This window comes from Schistocerca americana, chromosome 3 (genome assembly GCF_021461395.2).
Source record: "Schistocerca americana isolate TAMUIC-IGC-003095 chromosome 3, iqSchAmer2.1, whole genome shotgun sequence".
NCBI lineage: Eukaryota > Metazoa > Arthropoda > Insecta > Orthoptera > Acrididae > Schistocerca > Schistocerca americana.
The window spans coordinates 402,892,488-402,907,242 of NC_060121.1; the positions used below are offsets into that span (position 1 = coordinate 402,892,488).

The following is a 14,755-nucleotide window of genomic DNA, read 5'->3' on the forward strand; positions in this document are numbered from 1 at the left end:
ACCTTTTATTAAATTTTTACGTTTTTCTTGTGGGACGCATCTAACATAGCTACATTCCATGGCTGAGCCTAGATAAAAGGACGGAGAAATGTTGTCATAACTCATTACCTATTTCTTGCAAGTATTTCAACGATGAATTCACAACACCTAGTTCGAATGACATAAATAATTAATAAATGATGCACGACGGGATAGTTTATGTGTATGAAATGCGATATCCAGAAATACAACACGAAGGGGTTAATTAATGATTTAAATACATACCAGGTGTTTCCACATGTTTTCGATTAGTGATTTTGTGTTTCACAACTGCAATAGGTAAGATAATTGAACCACTAAAAACGATTTAATACATGAAATGTGAATTGGTAATTGACCAAAACTGACTTCAGCGTTACTATTTAAGCAAAACTAATTAAAATAAGCTGGAATATAAGCAATATATGATCGGATTATACCTTCAACTGAAACAAAACTGAAATGTAAATGAGACATTACGTGGATAGTTGTACACACGTCATCACTACAGACAGAAGAAAGGGAGAGATAATCGTATGAGAACTGCGCCAACAGCAAACAGTGTTTTCGTTTTTTATGGAAAAGTTCTTTCACAACCATACTGTACGTTTTTATTCACTTTCGCACACTAATTACAAGGCCGAAACCTCAGTATGTAGGGCTTATATTCATTGAAGACAGACACAAGTTGTATTTACTCACTGGTCAATGGCTACACAGAAGTCAATTTAAAAAATTATAATTTATAGCTGCCTTAAAAACGCACAAGAAAGGAGAGTGAAGTGAGAGGAGCATATTAGCATAAAGGAAAATAATATATTGTAGAGAATAGTTCACCGTTACTTGTTAGTGTGTCGAAACAAGGGAATGTCAGTTCAGAGGTCATACATTATTTTGAAAGGAAGAAGAATATATATTACGGTTGAGTGGAACGACAAAATTCCCATATAATTCTGCTATTTACATTGCTTTACATGGATCATTTATGTTGTACACTAAATCGCATATGAAGTCTATATATGACAATACTTGACAATGTATAAATTATTTGAAATGGTGAAGTGCGTATCAGTAGCCTAGAGTTAATGTAACTCCTGCTGTGCCTAAAGTATGATTTTACTCGTTTTTTGTAAATACGGAGAAAAATGTGAGTCCTCTCTCTACTTCTACTTTTATGAAAGTTATGAAAAAGTAACAATGTATCTCACTTTTGACGTAAGAGGCAAACTGTACAATCTCATATCAGTTATATGATCGCGTTGCTGTATCATTTCTCGTTCACTGTTGAAAATGGACTTCATCGGGCTAGTTTGAAGCTGTAATAGTGATCAATGTTTCAATAGCTTTTGCACGTATGTTCATCTACATACATACTCCGCAAGCCACCGTGCGGTACATGGCGAAGGATATCTCGTACCACTACTAGACATTTCTCCTTTCTTGTTCCACTCGCAAACAAAGCGAGCGAAGAACAACTGTTTATATGCCTCCGTAAGAGCCCTAATTTCTTGTATCTTATCTTCGTGGTCGTTACGCGAAATGTATGTTGGCAACAGTAGAATCGTTCTGCAGTCAGCTTCAGATGCCGTTTCTCTAAATTTTCTCAACACTGCCGGCCGCTGGTGGCCGAGCGGTTCTAGGCGCTTCAGTCTGGAACCGCGCGATCGCTACGGTTGCAGTGTGTGTGTGGTTTGAGGTTTTCGGGCGCTAAACAGCGTGGTCATCAGCGCCCACTACGGGTTCGAGTCCTGCGTCGGGCATGGATGTGTGTGATGTCTTTAGGTTAGTTAGGTTTAAGTAGTTCTAAGTTCTAGGGGACTGATGACTATAGATGTTAAGTCTCATAGTGCTGAGAGCCATTTGAACCATTTTTTTTTCCCAAAACTCTTCTTCGAAAAGAACGTCGCCTTCGCTTCAGGGCTTCTCCGTAATAAATGCGGGTTGCTCGAATCTGCCAGTAACAAGTCTGTCACCCCGCCTCTGAGTTGCATCGATGTATTCCTTTAATTCTACCTGGTACGGATCCCAAACACACTAGCAGTACTTAAGAATAGGTTGCACTAGTGTCCTATCGCGGTCTTCTTTACATCTTAAACACACTTTTCTAAAATTCTCCCAGTAAACAGAAGTCGACCATTCGCCTTTCTTACCATAATTCTCACATAATCGTTCCAGGTCATATGACTTTGCGGCATTACGCCCAGATATGTAAACGTTGTGACTATGTCAAGCAGGACACTGCTGATGCTGTGCCCGAACATTACGGGTTTCTTTTCCCATTCTCATCTGCATTAACTTACATTTTTCTACGTTTACAGCTTGATGCCGTTCATGACATACAGTAAATCATCGAGTAGAACAGAAGTGATATCTGGCGTTCCGTAAGGTAGTGTCATAGGCCCTCTGCTGTTCCTGATTTACATAAATGATCTAGGTGATAATCTGAGGAGCCCCCTTAGATCGTTTGCGGATGACTCTGTAATTTACCGTCTAGTAAAATCATCAGACGATCAATTCCAATTACAAAATGATCTAGATAGAATTTCTGTATGGTGCGAGAAATGGCAATTGGCACTAAACAAAGAAAAGTGTGAGGTCATCCACATGGGTACCAAAAGAAATCCGATACATTTTATGTATACGATAAATCGCACACATCTAAGGCCTGCCAATTCGACTAAATACCTAGGAATTACAATTACGAGCAACTTAAGTTGGAAAGACCACTTAGATAATATTGTGGGGAAGGCGAAACAAAGACTGCGCTTTGTTGGCGGAACACTTAGAAGACGCGACAGACCCACTAAAGAGACAGCCTACATCACACTTGTCCGTCCTCTGCTGGAATATTGCTGCGTGGTATGAGATTCTTACCAGGTAGGATTGGCGGAAGACATCGAAAAAGTACAAAGAAGGGCAGTTCGTTTCGTGTTATCGAGCAATAGGGATGAGAGTGTCACTGATATGACTCGTGAGTTGGGGTGGCAGTCACTGAAACAAAGGCGGTTTTCTTTGCGGCGAGATCTATTTACTAAATTGCAATCACCAACTTTCTCTTCCGAATGCGAAAATATTTAGTTGACACCCGCCTACGTAGGGAGAAATGATTATCATACCAAAATAAGAGAAATCAGAGCTCGAACGGAAAGATTTAGGTGTTTCTTTTTTCCACGTGCCATTCGAGAGTGGAATGGTAGAGAAGTAGTATGAAAATGGTTCGATGAACCCTCTGTCAGGCACTTAAGTGTGAATTTCAGAGTAACCATGTAGATGTAGATGTAGAAATTTTGTCAAAGTCACCTTATGTTCTGGTCTAGTCACTCAAACGACGATACCTTACCAAACACCACAGCGTCTTTAGAAATCAACCACAGATTGTTCCCCATCCTGTCCTCCAGATCATTTATGTACACACAGATAACTGCGGTCCTGTCACACTTCTCTGAGACACTCCTGATAATGCCCTTGTCTCTTAGTAACACTCGCCGTCGAGGACAACGTACTGGGTCCTATTACTTAAGAAGTCTTCGTGTTGGACGTTAAAACTGTAACACCCTAAAGCTGACATGCAAAAAACCACATATTGGCGTTAAGTATACAACATGATTGGATATGCAAATGATAAGAATTTTAGCACAGCCGCATAAACCAGAGGAGTAACGCCATATACACTCAGTATATAAAGAAACACTGTGAAGGTCATTCGTAAATCTCATTTCAATGTCATCCATTAGTGGGTAGAAAGTAATACGTCTCATTTAAGAAGCACGTGTCGGACTTCGACTAGATGATGACCTAACTGCAGCTTATCGTTGCGCAATGTTGTTTTTCGCGTTGGTCTGGATCGCACTGCTGTCATGGGAATATGGATGATGCAGTGGGTTCAGAAAGCCCACAAACAATACCATGCCCTGTCTTCGAGATAGGCGAGGTGTCTAGATGTCTTCGGTGGGTGAGAGATTGGGGGCAGTCGAAGAAACTGTGTATCGAGGAAGTCCAGGACAGCATCGTCAACACGCGGCCTCACTCTTTGTTGTTAAAGTAAAAATCTCTCACACACTGAAGACATCTGGACATGGGTTACCGGGACACTGGTAAGTACTACGACTGGCGAATTCTGGCACAGAGCTGAATCGCATGAACGACTTACCCGCATCTGTCACGAAAACTCGAATTGACTTCATATCCAGACGGGTTAGAGCCATTGTTGTAGTCAAGGTTGCAGGCCTGTGTGGCAGATTTCGCGCCCTGTACTCCCCCAAATCACCCACAAATTTACTCATGTATTCGACCTACTAAGCTGCATACGTACAAAATGCAAAACAAAATTTCGTCGCTTTCTATCCTTCCTGGCATTGCAATTTCAATGCCTAGCAACGTATAATACGAGGACGCTGTCAGATTGCCGGAAGCATTTCGTAAGTACTTCTCCGTCTTTGAAATTGTACGATGTTATACTTGTGATCTTGATGAGACCAGAACTTCTTATGATGTGAAGAGTACGAAATAACTGGAAATTTAAGGTAAATCAGTAAAGTATGGAAAAAATATTTTGACCGACAAGTGCAAGTTAATAGTTATTCAGTTTATCTTGATATTCTATGTAAAGTGAGAAACATTTTCAACAATAAAGAAGCAAAATAAAAATGCGTATGCACCACATTGCATCGCTACGAAGTAATACACACGCTACAAAGTGGCTTGAGCAACACTCTTCTGAGTTTAAACACTTCCGCTTGTCACCAAACTCTCCATATATGAACATTATTGAGCATATCTAGGATGCTTTGCAACGTGCTGTTCAGAAGAGGTCTCCACATTCGATTTCCTTCGTATGAAGAGGTTTACGCCTGGGTACAATCATGCTTCCATATGCAAACGCAAACATTTTTGCATCAAGGCATTGACCGTATTGTCTAATTGTGAGATAAATGATTGAGAATTAGGGTGATTACTTTTCAAATAACTGAAGGGCCAAAGAAATTGGTACACCTGTTTAATGTCGTGTAGCCCCCCCCCCCCAAGAGCACGCATAAGTGCCGCAACATGACGTGGCATGGACTCATGGATTCGACTAATGTCTAAATTAATGCTGGAGGGAACTGATACCATTAAGTAAATACTGAAGTAAAACACACACAGAAAGTTTCGTAATTACTGATAATTCGAATATCGCGACCAAATACTGGCCTGGCACGAGGAACCCCTATGAGAGGTCCAAAACATGTCCAACTCCTGAACGACTCACCACTTCCTAATTAACCTCCGTTTGATTCTTCGGACCGTCCTCTGGGTCATCCGTCATCTCTCTTCTTCTGGCGGCATCATTGACTATCCTGACGACGGCGCACAGGATGTCGGTGTCCTCGGCAGTCTTTCCACAGATCGCCTTCCTAAAGGCAAAGGCGCGCGGCTCGTCTGTCATCGGGGCGGCAGAAACCTCCGCCTCAGCTGTAGCTTCACTTCCGTCGCCACCGTCACCCTCGTCGGCCTTGACCGAAAAACTCGTCAGCAACAAGAGGAGCGTCATCAACAAAGACATCGTGACGAGCAGCGGCGGCTGCAGCGGTGCCCGTAGCGACCTCATAGCGACTGAAGTCGCCAGCGAATGCAGCGGGGCTGCCGAGACGACCTCAGACGTCACCGCGAATAGTTCGTATCGCCTGCAAACCGGTGAAGACTGGTCAGAGTTGCTCTCCTTTCTCCCATATGTGTCCCACTGCACAGAGCGATAATCTTTAGCTTCCATGTCACCGACTTCAGAACAGCACATATCTCAAAACGCTGTACACACGTCTGAAGAGGGTGGAAGATTACTCTTCTGATGACTGTCAGGTCTTGATGAGACGTAATCGAATGTTATGTCCTAAGTTGAGGCATGCAACACAGTGACAACTAATTTCAAAAGTAATCTGCGTAACAGTTAACACATTCATACCAATGTGAGACAAGGTCAGCACCATCGCGGAAAAATTTTGCGGCCGGCCAGTGTGGCCGAGCGGTTCTAGGCGCTACGGTCTGGAACCGCGCGACCGCTACGGTCGCAGGTTCGAATCCTGCCTCGGGCATGGATGTGTGTGATGTCCTTAGGTTAGTTAGATTTAAGTAGTTCTAAGTTCTAGGGGACTGATGACCTCAGCAGTTAAGTCCCATAGTGCTCAGAGCCATTTGAACCATATGAACCAAAATTTTGCGGTTGTCTACGGAACCATTATTCTACCTACGCATCCACCTCTTTGTTCGATGCAAATCGACGGCCATGAATGTCTTTCTTCTGAGCTGCACAAATCACAAATGTGGAAATCGCATGGGGAGGGATCGGGTCTGTATGGAGGATGTGTAAGGTATTCCTAGCGAAATTTCTACAGCGTACTCGAAATAAACTGGGCAACATTTCGGCAACTTACACATCTTCCATACAGTCCCAACCTCTTCTCAAGCCAGTTCCGTATATTTGGTGCCGCGAATGTCTGTCTTCGCGGTACCAAAAACACGGAGCTGGCATGAGAAGAGGTTGGGATTGTATGGAAGATATGTAAGCCGCCGAAATTTGGTTCGTACGAAGAGGTCTACGCCTGGGTACAATCATGCTTCCATATGCATATGCAAACATATTTGCATGAAAAAATGATTAACAATTAGGGTGATTACTTTTGAAATAACTGAAGAGCCAAAGATATTGGTACACCTGCTTAATATCGCGTAGGGCCTCCCCAAGAGTAGGCAAAAGTGCCGCAATACGACGTGACATGGACTTGACTAATGTCTAAATTATTGCTGGAGGGAATTGACACCATGAATCCTGCAGGACTGTTGATAAATCCGTAAGAATACGAGGATGTGGAGACCTCTTCTGAACACCACGATGCAAAGCATACCGAATATGCTCAATAACGTTCATACACTACTGGCCTTTGAAATTGCTACACCAAGAAGATATGCAGATGATAAACGGGTATTCATTGGACAAATGTATTATATTAGAACTGACATGTGATTACATTTTCACGCAATTTGGGTGCATAGATCCTGAGAAATCAGTACCCAGAACAACCACCTCTGACCGTAATAACGGCCTTGATACGCCTAGGCATTGAGTCAAACAGAGCTTGGATGGCGTGAACAGGTACGGCTGCCCATGCAGCTTCAACACGATGCCACAGTTCATCAAGAATAGTGACTGGCGTATTGTGACGAGCCAGTTGCTCGGCCACCATTCAAAAATGGTTCAAATGGCTCTGAGCACTATGGGACCTAACATCTATCGTCATCAGTCACCTAGAACTTAGAACTACTTAAACTTAACTAACCTAAGGACATCACACAACACCCAGTCATCACGAGGCAGAGAAAATCCCTGACCCCGCCGAGAATCGAACCCGGGAACCCGGGCGTGGGAAGCGAGAACGCTACCGCACGACCACGAACTGCGGACTCGGCCACCATTGACCAGACGTTTTCAGTTGGTGAGAGATCTGGAGAATGTGTTGACCAGGGCAGCAGTCGAACATTTTCTGTATCCAGAAAGGCCCCTACAGGACCTGCAACATGAGGTCGTGGGTTATCCTGCTGAAATGTAGGGTTTCGCAGGGATCGAATGAAGGGTAGAGCCACGGGTCGTAACACATCAGAAATGTAACGACCATTGTTCAAAGTGCCGTCAATGCGAACAAGACGTGACAGAGACGTGTAACCAATGTCACCCCATACCATCACTCCGGGTGATACGTCAGTATGGCGATGACGAATACACGCTTCCAATGTGCGTTCACCGCGATGTCGCCAAACACGGATGCGACCATCATGATGCTGTAAACAGAACCTGGATTCGTCCGAAAAAATGACGTTTTGCCATTCGTGCACCCAGGTTCGTCGTTGAGTACACCATCGCAGGCGCTCCAGTCTGTGATGCAGCGTCAAGGGTGCCCGCAGCTATGGTCTCCGAACTGTTAGTCCATGCTGCTGTAAACGTCGTCGAACTGTCCGTGCAGATGGTTGTTGTCTTGCAAACGTCCCCATCTGTTGACTCAGGGATCCAGACGTGGCTGCACGATCCGTTACAGCCATGCGGATAAGATGCCTGTCATCTCGACTGCTAGTGATACGAGGCCGTTGGGATCCAGCACGGCGTTCCTTATTACCTTCCTGAACCCACCGATTCCATATTCTACTAACAGTCATGGACCTCGACCAACGCGAGCAGCAATGTGGCGATACGATAAACCGCAATCGCGATAGGCTACAATCAGACCTTTATCAAAGTCGCATACCTGATGGTACGCATTTCTCCTCCTCACACGAGGCATCACAACAACGTTTCACCAGGCAACGCCGGTCAACTGCTGTTTGTGTATGAGAAATCGGTTGGAAACTATCCTCATGTCAGCACATTGTAGGTGTCGCCACCGACGTCAACCTTGTATGAATGCTATGAAAAGCTAATCATTTGCATATCACAGCATCTTCTTCCTGTCGGTTTAATATCGCGTGTGTAGCACGTCATCTTCGTGGTGTAGCAGTTTTAATGGCCAGCAGTGTATGTCGAAAGTTTTGTGACCAGCGGAAGTGCTTAAACTCAGAAGAGTGTTCCTGAAGTCACTTTGTAGCAATTCTAAAAGTGTGGAGTGTCGCATTATCCTGATGGAATTGCCCAAGTCCGTCGGAATGCATAATGAACCTGAATGGATGCATGTGATCCGACAGAATGCTTATGTACGTGTCACCTATCAGAGTCGTATCTAGACCTATCAGGGTCCCACCTCAGTCGAATCGCACATGCCCCACATCATTACAGAGCCTTCACCATATTCAACAGTCACCTGTTGACACGCAGGGTGCATGGAATCATGAGGTTGTCTCCATACCCGTACACGTCCATTAGCTCGATACAATTTGAAACGAGACTCGCCCGACCAGGCAAAATGTTTCCGGTTATCAACAGTCCAATGTCAGTGTGACGGGCCCAGGCGAGGTGTAAAGCTTTGTGTCTCGAGTCGTGAAGGTTACATGAGTGGGCCTTCGTCTCCGAAAGCCCATATCGACGATGTTTAGTTGAATGGTTCGCACGCTCACACTTGTTGATGGGCCAGCATTGAAATCTGTAAGAATTTGCGAAAGGATTGCACTTCTGTCATGTTGAAAGATTATCTACAGTCGTCGTTGTCCCGTTCTTGCAGGATCTTTTACCGTCCGCAGCGATGTCGGAGATTTGATATTTTACCAGATTCCTGATATTTACGATACACTCGTGAAATTGTCGTACGGGAAAATCCCCACTTCATCGCTACCTGTGCCCAAGCTCGAGCGCCGACTGTAACACCACGTATAAAATGACTCAAATTTTGATAACCTACGATTGTAGCAGCAGTAACCGAACTAACAAATGCGCCAGACACATGTTGTCTTATATAGGCTTACCGACCGCAGCGACGTATTCTGCCTGTTTATGCATCTCTGTGTTTGAATACGCATGCCTATGCCCAGTTTCTTTGGCGCTTCAGTGTAATGAACTATTTACTTACTTTTTACCACATTTCTCATTCTCATTTGACTGCCCCTTATATTTTACTCGTAGCGATATTACTTCATTACCATTGATAATATTATAAAATATTTTGGTCAACCCTGAAAAGCTTCGTGCACACCACTACTTTTTTATAAATTTGCAACTTCGTCTTCTTCAGAAAGAATACGAACGAGAATTTCTTGTTTTAACGTTTTGTATTAAATATCGTCATAGCATAGTTGTTGACTGCCGACTTTCTTGACAACCAGCGATTATGTTTAATAGACATTATGGAGATGTCATGGCATCAAAAATTTTAAGCCGACATCCTCCATCTTAGAAGCCCCATAACAATACCTTCAGATGTTTTTATTCTATGCAGAATAAGCACGGATGTGTAATACATCGATAAAACAGGAATCACAGAATACATTAAGTTCACGTACAGTCAGGCAACAACCACAGTCTGACATAAACAGTCGCAACACTACGTCACGTTTCTGCTACACACTGAAAGTAGCGTCCCAAACCACAAGCAACCGACACTTCTGAATACGATATCGGGTGAGTGAGAATACTAGCATTTATATTGATTTGTAATATAGTTTTGATTATATGCAGTGCATGTGGTATCACAACAATGGCCATTAACTTCATAATAATACCACATATTTCTTTCTTTAGTTTCTTAAGGCCCCTGCGAAGTACGAAACGGTGCACCACAGGACAGTTTATTTATGATTATCCTGTAACATATAGACATTTACTGAACATCGTCGTTTTCGTTCAATAACAAAAAATGCTAGTAAACAACGTGAGACCTGACCTTTAGTGGAGAGACGTATATCTACCCAACAAAGCCGAGTTACGTAAGCTCACTTTCAGCCAAATCAGTGAATGTGGCACGGAGGAAACCTATATGGAATATAATATCAACGTTATTTAACGTACTAAATAGGCCGCAACACCTGCATCTTAAGGAAATAATTAATAATACTGTTTTCCAACTCAGAAGAAACCATTTCCACGGTTGTTGCTAAATCTGAGCCACAAACGGCAAGAATCTGCAACACAATCGCTTTTGAAGTAAAGGCAATTACATTTACCAAAATATTCGTGTATTAGCGAAGTGTAGGAATGTTTTTAGAGTCAAGAAAAGCGCTTACAGTAATCACAACAGAAAATAACAGAAATGTATGCTTCTCAGACATGAAATAAGTGTTTACATCCTCTAGCTTTCAGAGGAGAAAGCTTTAAATATACTTATATTCGAAAGTATTTCTTCATGAATAAGTTTCAGATTCTGTCATTTAACCTGTTTGATTCAGCTGTTTTTACATATGTTTCACGATAATTCGTGTCTCTTGGTGGTTTACTAACGCATGAAAAGCAAAAATATAACAACTGTTTCATTAATTAAGTAGAAAATAACTAAAAAACAAACATTATCCTTACGACTATGTGACTGTCTGCTTTCTCACCGCTTGGAGCACTAGTATCGCTTCAGCTGTCAAACGATATGAACTTTCGCACAAGAGTGTTTCATGATTGTATGTATTAGACTGTGCCACAAGACTGAACACACTTCATCAGGTCCTTTCTTGGAAAGTGCTTCGTCATATGCATAAAATACAGATTTCCCAGGAGAAAGCAGATGAATGTTGAATGAATATAGTGATAGCTGCCTGCGGTAATATGCTTTATTTGTTGAAATATTAGAAATCCTCAGATTTTCTGGTCTTTAAACGTCCGCAATGTTTAATCTCGTAAAACTTGTCTGCTTTACTTTCACGTAGTTCATTTATGTCGTTAGATGCTGTTTCTGCTTACTAAAGTTTGTATCTGGGTTGTGTCTTTCTCGTTGTTTATCTGTAAATCAAGTTTAGAACACTCGGCTCTACATTCGTCGTACAGTGAACATAAGTACTCAGTGACAAACATCAGTAAATATTGATGGAATGAAATAGGGTTTGGGGAATTTTTCTCTGAATGTAGCAGGCGTAGCTTTCGAATTCTAAATTCTTCTCGTGCATATAGCAGTTCACTATCATGAATGCTATATTGTGACATGCAGCCTCTCAGTGACGGTAAATGGTTATGCGCTTTAGATACGATATTCTTTAATTCTGTTTGGTCTACTGATATATTTTCCGCCGGTCTCCACATGTGCTTTCCCTCTAGTAGCCAATGCCTTTCTAAGAGTAGTAAGATATCTGTCAGTTATGCCATGCAATATCAAGAATGATGGATGAGCAATGTCAAGAATTATGGTTGAAATTCATGAATATCCTGTATTTTTCCGTTTCTATTTAATACACACCTTATAGACAGAGGACAAATCATGACATGCAGCTTCATCTGGTCTTCGCATTGCTGGATTTACGCTGGTAAGTCTATTCGGTGAGTATAGTGTATTACAGGAAGCCATTTTATTGAATTTCCTGATTAATCTATCCCTTTCTATAAACAGAACATTCTGAAAACACCTAAATCGTAAGCACTTACATTTGTCAACTGTAACGTGTCTCATGGCCAGTAATCTTTTTGAAGAACCAGAATCGCATCCCAACACCTTTGTTGTCCTTGTTTTCTGCCCAGGACTGGAATGTTCACCTTCATTCTACGACATTTTTGATGCTTTCATTTCACTTAAGAAATAACCTTATGCAGAATTTCGGTAACGCTAACAAGAGTGTTTCTGCTCAACTTACTGAGAAGCCCGCTTTGGATGTTCAATGTGGCGCAATTTTTATATCGGCCTTTGCTTTATTACTTAACAATACAAAAGTTCGAACTTCGTTTACAGTGTTTGAGTGAATGGCGAATATTGCTGGAAAACCAGGTAATATGAAGCTAGAGAATTATAAGATGAAAAGAAAAAGGAAAAGAAAAAAGCTCTAAGTAGAAAATGGATCTTGATCGTTCTTGCTCAGCACCGAGTGGACTTTGATCTTTTTTCTCAAGCACATCAAAAATTTTGCACAATTTTTGACCACTTTCATTATTCCCGTGCACCCTTCAAATATAAATAATATCTCTTATACTGTTATGTTCGTGACTGTATGTGACACGTACATTGTACTACTGTATGTTGGATGAATGAATAACTAAAAGCAGTAAATGCATGTCATCCTAGTAATATTATTGGTTTATCACAAAACTTAATGTAGGCTTATTTACTCTAAAAAACCTCAAAATGAAATTCAACAGTAAAATCAAGGAGGTTATTCCTGAAAAAGTGGTACAGAGAAGTCCTGGCAAGAAATAGTCTGGGAAATGAAGCAAAAAGGCTTCTGTTAAAATAACATGCAATATTTTTGTATGAAAACCAAGAGTGAAACTATATGCTATTTGTTAAACCTTTATTAAAACATACGTAAACACCTGATTAAGATGCATATACATGTTATAGACGTTAGGCTACCATTAATTTAAACAATGAGTTACGCAATTACTGAACCAAACATCCATTTTACAGAGTCTATGTTATTGAGACGATTCCTTTATTTATAATGCCGTCTTTTGCTCTAAGTAATGTTTGAGGTAGTAATTTAAATGCTCATTAGTACCATCAGAACATCCTACTGGTGACATTCATTGAACTGCAAATTGCTGGAACATGCTTTCAAAAACGAATTTATCGTTTTTTGCTGTGACAATGAATGACACTTCATAAGCCAGATTTCAGAGTGAGAAGATGCGTAAATTACAATAACAGTGACGCACTGATAGTCTGATAAAATAAGAAATCAGTTCTGCATAGAGTTATACCTGTTTCTTCGATATTTCAAGAATCATTCACTTTGTTGACATCCACAAGCCATGATAGCATGCCTTGCTTACTGTGTTGGAGAAAGATGGTACCGATGTGTAAAGTTGTATAAGCAAATACCATATTAGCTAATGCTCCTTGCGCTCGCCACACACATGGTACACAAAGTAAGTGTGTACCCCCCTGTGGGTTAATGTAATTATACCCTCAGATGTTACAGATAACAACAGCGGAATGAAATGTATCGCCGAAAACCTTCTCTGCATCATAGTAGTTCCAAAATATTTCTAAAAATATTCCAAGTATGAAAATAATCACTCAAATGTATGTCATGTAGCGCTAAATTGTGCGTCTTGCTGTAAGATAATTTCTGTCATTGGCTAACGGTAAAAAATGTGCCAAGTGTCGTTCATAAGCAAAGTTCTCCAGAAGTCAATGTACTTACCTTGTCATATACAAAAGTAAAAACGCTATGCGTATAAATGTCGTAGTTATTACGTACATTACCGTGACCAAGAAAGTACTGTACTGTAACTTATTGTTGCGTTACGAAAAATACCTATCTCATTGTAGCTATGTCACAATAGTCATTACCAAAATACGTTTTACTTTCCAGAAGAAAGCAGAAACTGTGCAGGCATGAAACAAATGCAGCGTAAAAATAATAATAAAAACTGTGTCACAAATGCAGCGTAAAAATAATTATAAAAACTGTGTCACTCATTAGTAGCGTCGTAGATAATCGTGTAGCTGTCAAACAAACAGAGTACTCTGTCATCTGTAATCTCTCAGAAAATTCTTTAAATAAAATATGTCTTTTCAAGTAAACCAAAATGTTGCAGTAAAACCTCATTATCAGTGTATGTTCCAAGAATGTGGACTTTATATTCATGCGTAATCGTGCAAATAACAAGCAAACTGTACACACACTGAGACTGTGTCGCCTGTTCCCTATAAAAATGCACTCGTAAAATTACTGTCTTAGTTCCATAGGTTCTTCACTGGATAGATGACTTCAAAACAATGTTGCGTATTAACAGTTTTTCAGTGTGACAAAGCGTAATAGTAGCGTGAAATAAAAATTTTTATAGCAAAGACTAAGTTAGAAAGCAAATTGTTTCTCAATAAACGTTTTACACGAGAAATTTGATATAATCTTTTGTTAATTTTTTTAACTTTAATGACCATTTAGGAGGAAACCAATGAGCAAACTGATGAAGCCAGGCTTGTGGATGTATATCATTACCGGAATTCTTGAATGTTTTCAATTTACGTGTAGTGATAAAGAGTTTATAGTCAAAATCATCATATCGGCGAGTTGCACATCGGTCATTGTTACGTCGTGTCGGAGATTTCATCTCAATGTTCGGTGCATATTGCCAATTATTCTCAAAATTTCCGAAATGCCCTGTGTTATTACTTTGTGGCTTTTCCGTATATCTAAATCCCTATTCCTGTGT

General features: G+C 41.0%; 1 long non-coding RNA gene across 1 annotated transcript in view; it reads right to left on the reverse strand.

The window, feature by feature from the left end:
• Positions 1-5,712, reverse strand: part of LOC124605599 — a 48,474-nt gene extending 42,762 nt beyond the window's left edge. The window contains exon 1 of the long non-coding RNA XR_006978660.1: positions 5,267-5,712. This is a non-coding gene — a long non-coding RNA (uncharacterized LOC124605599). The remainder of the gene's footprint in view (positions 1-5,266) is intronic.
• Between the last annotated feature and the right edge of the window lie 9,043 nt (positions 5,713-14,755).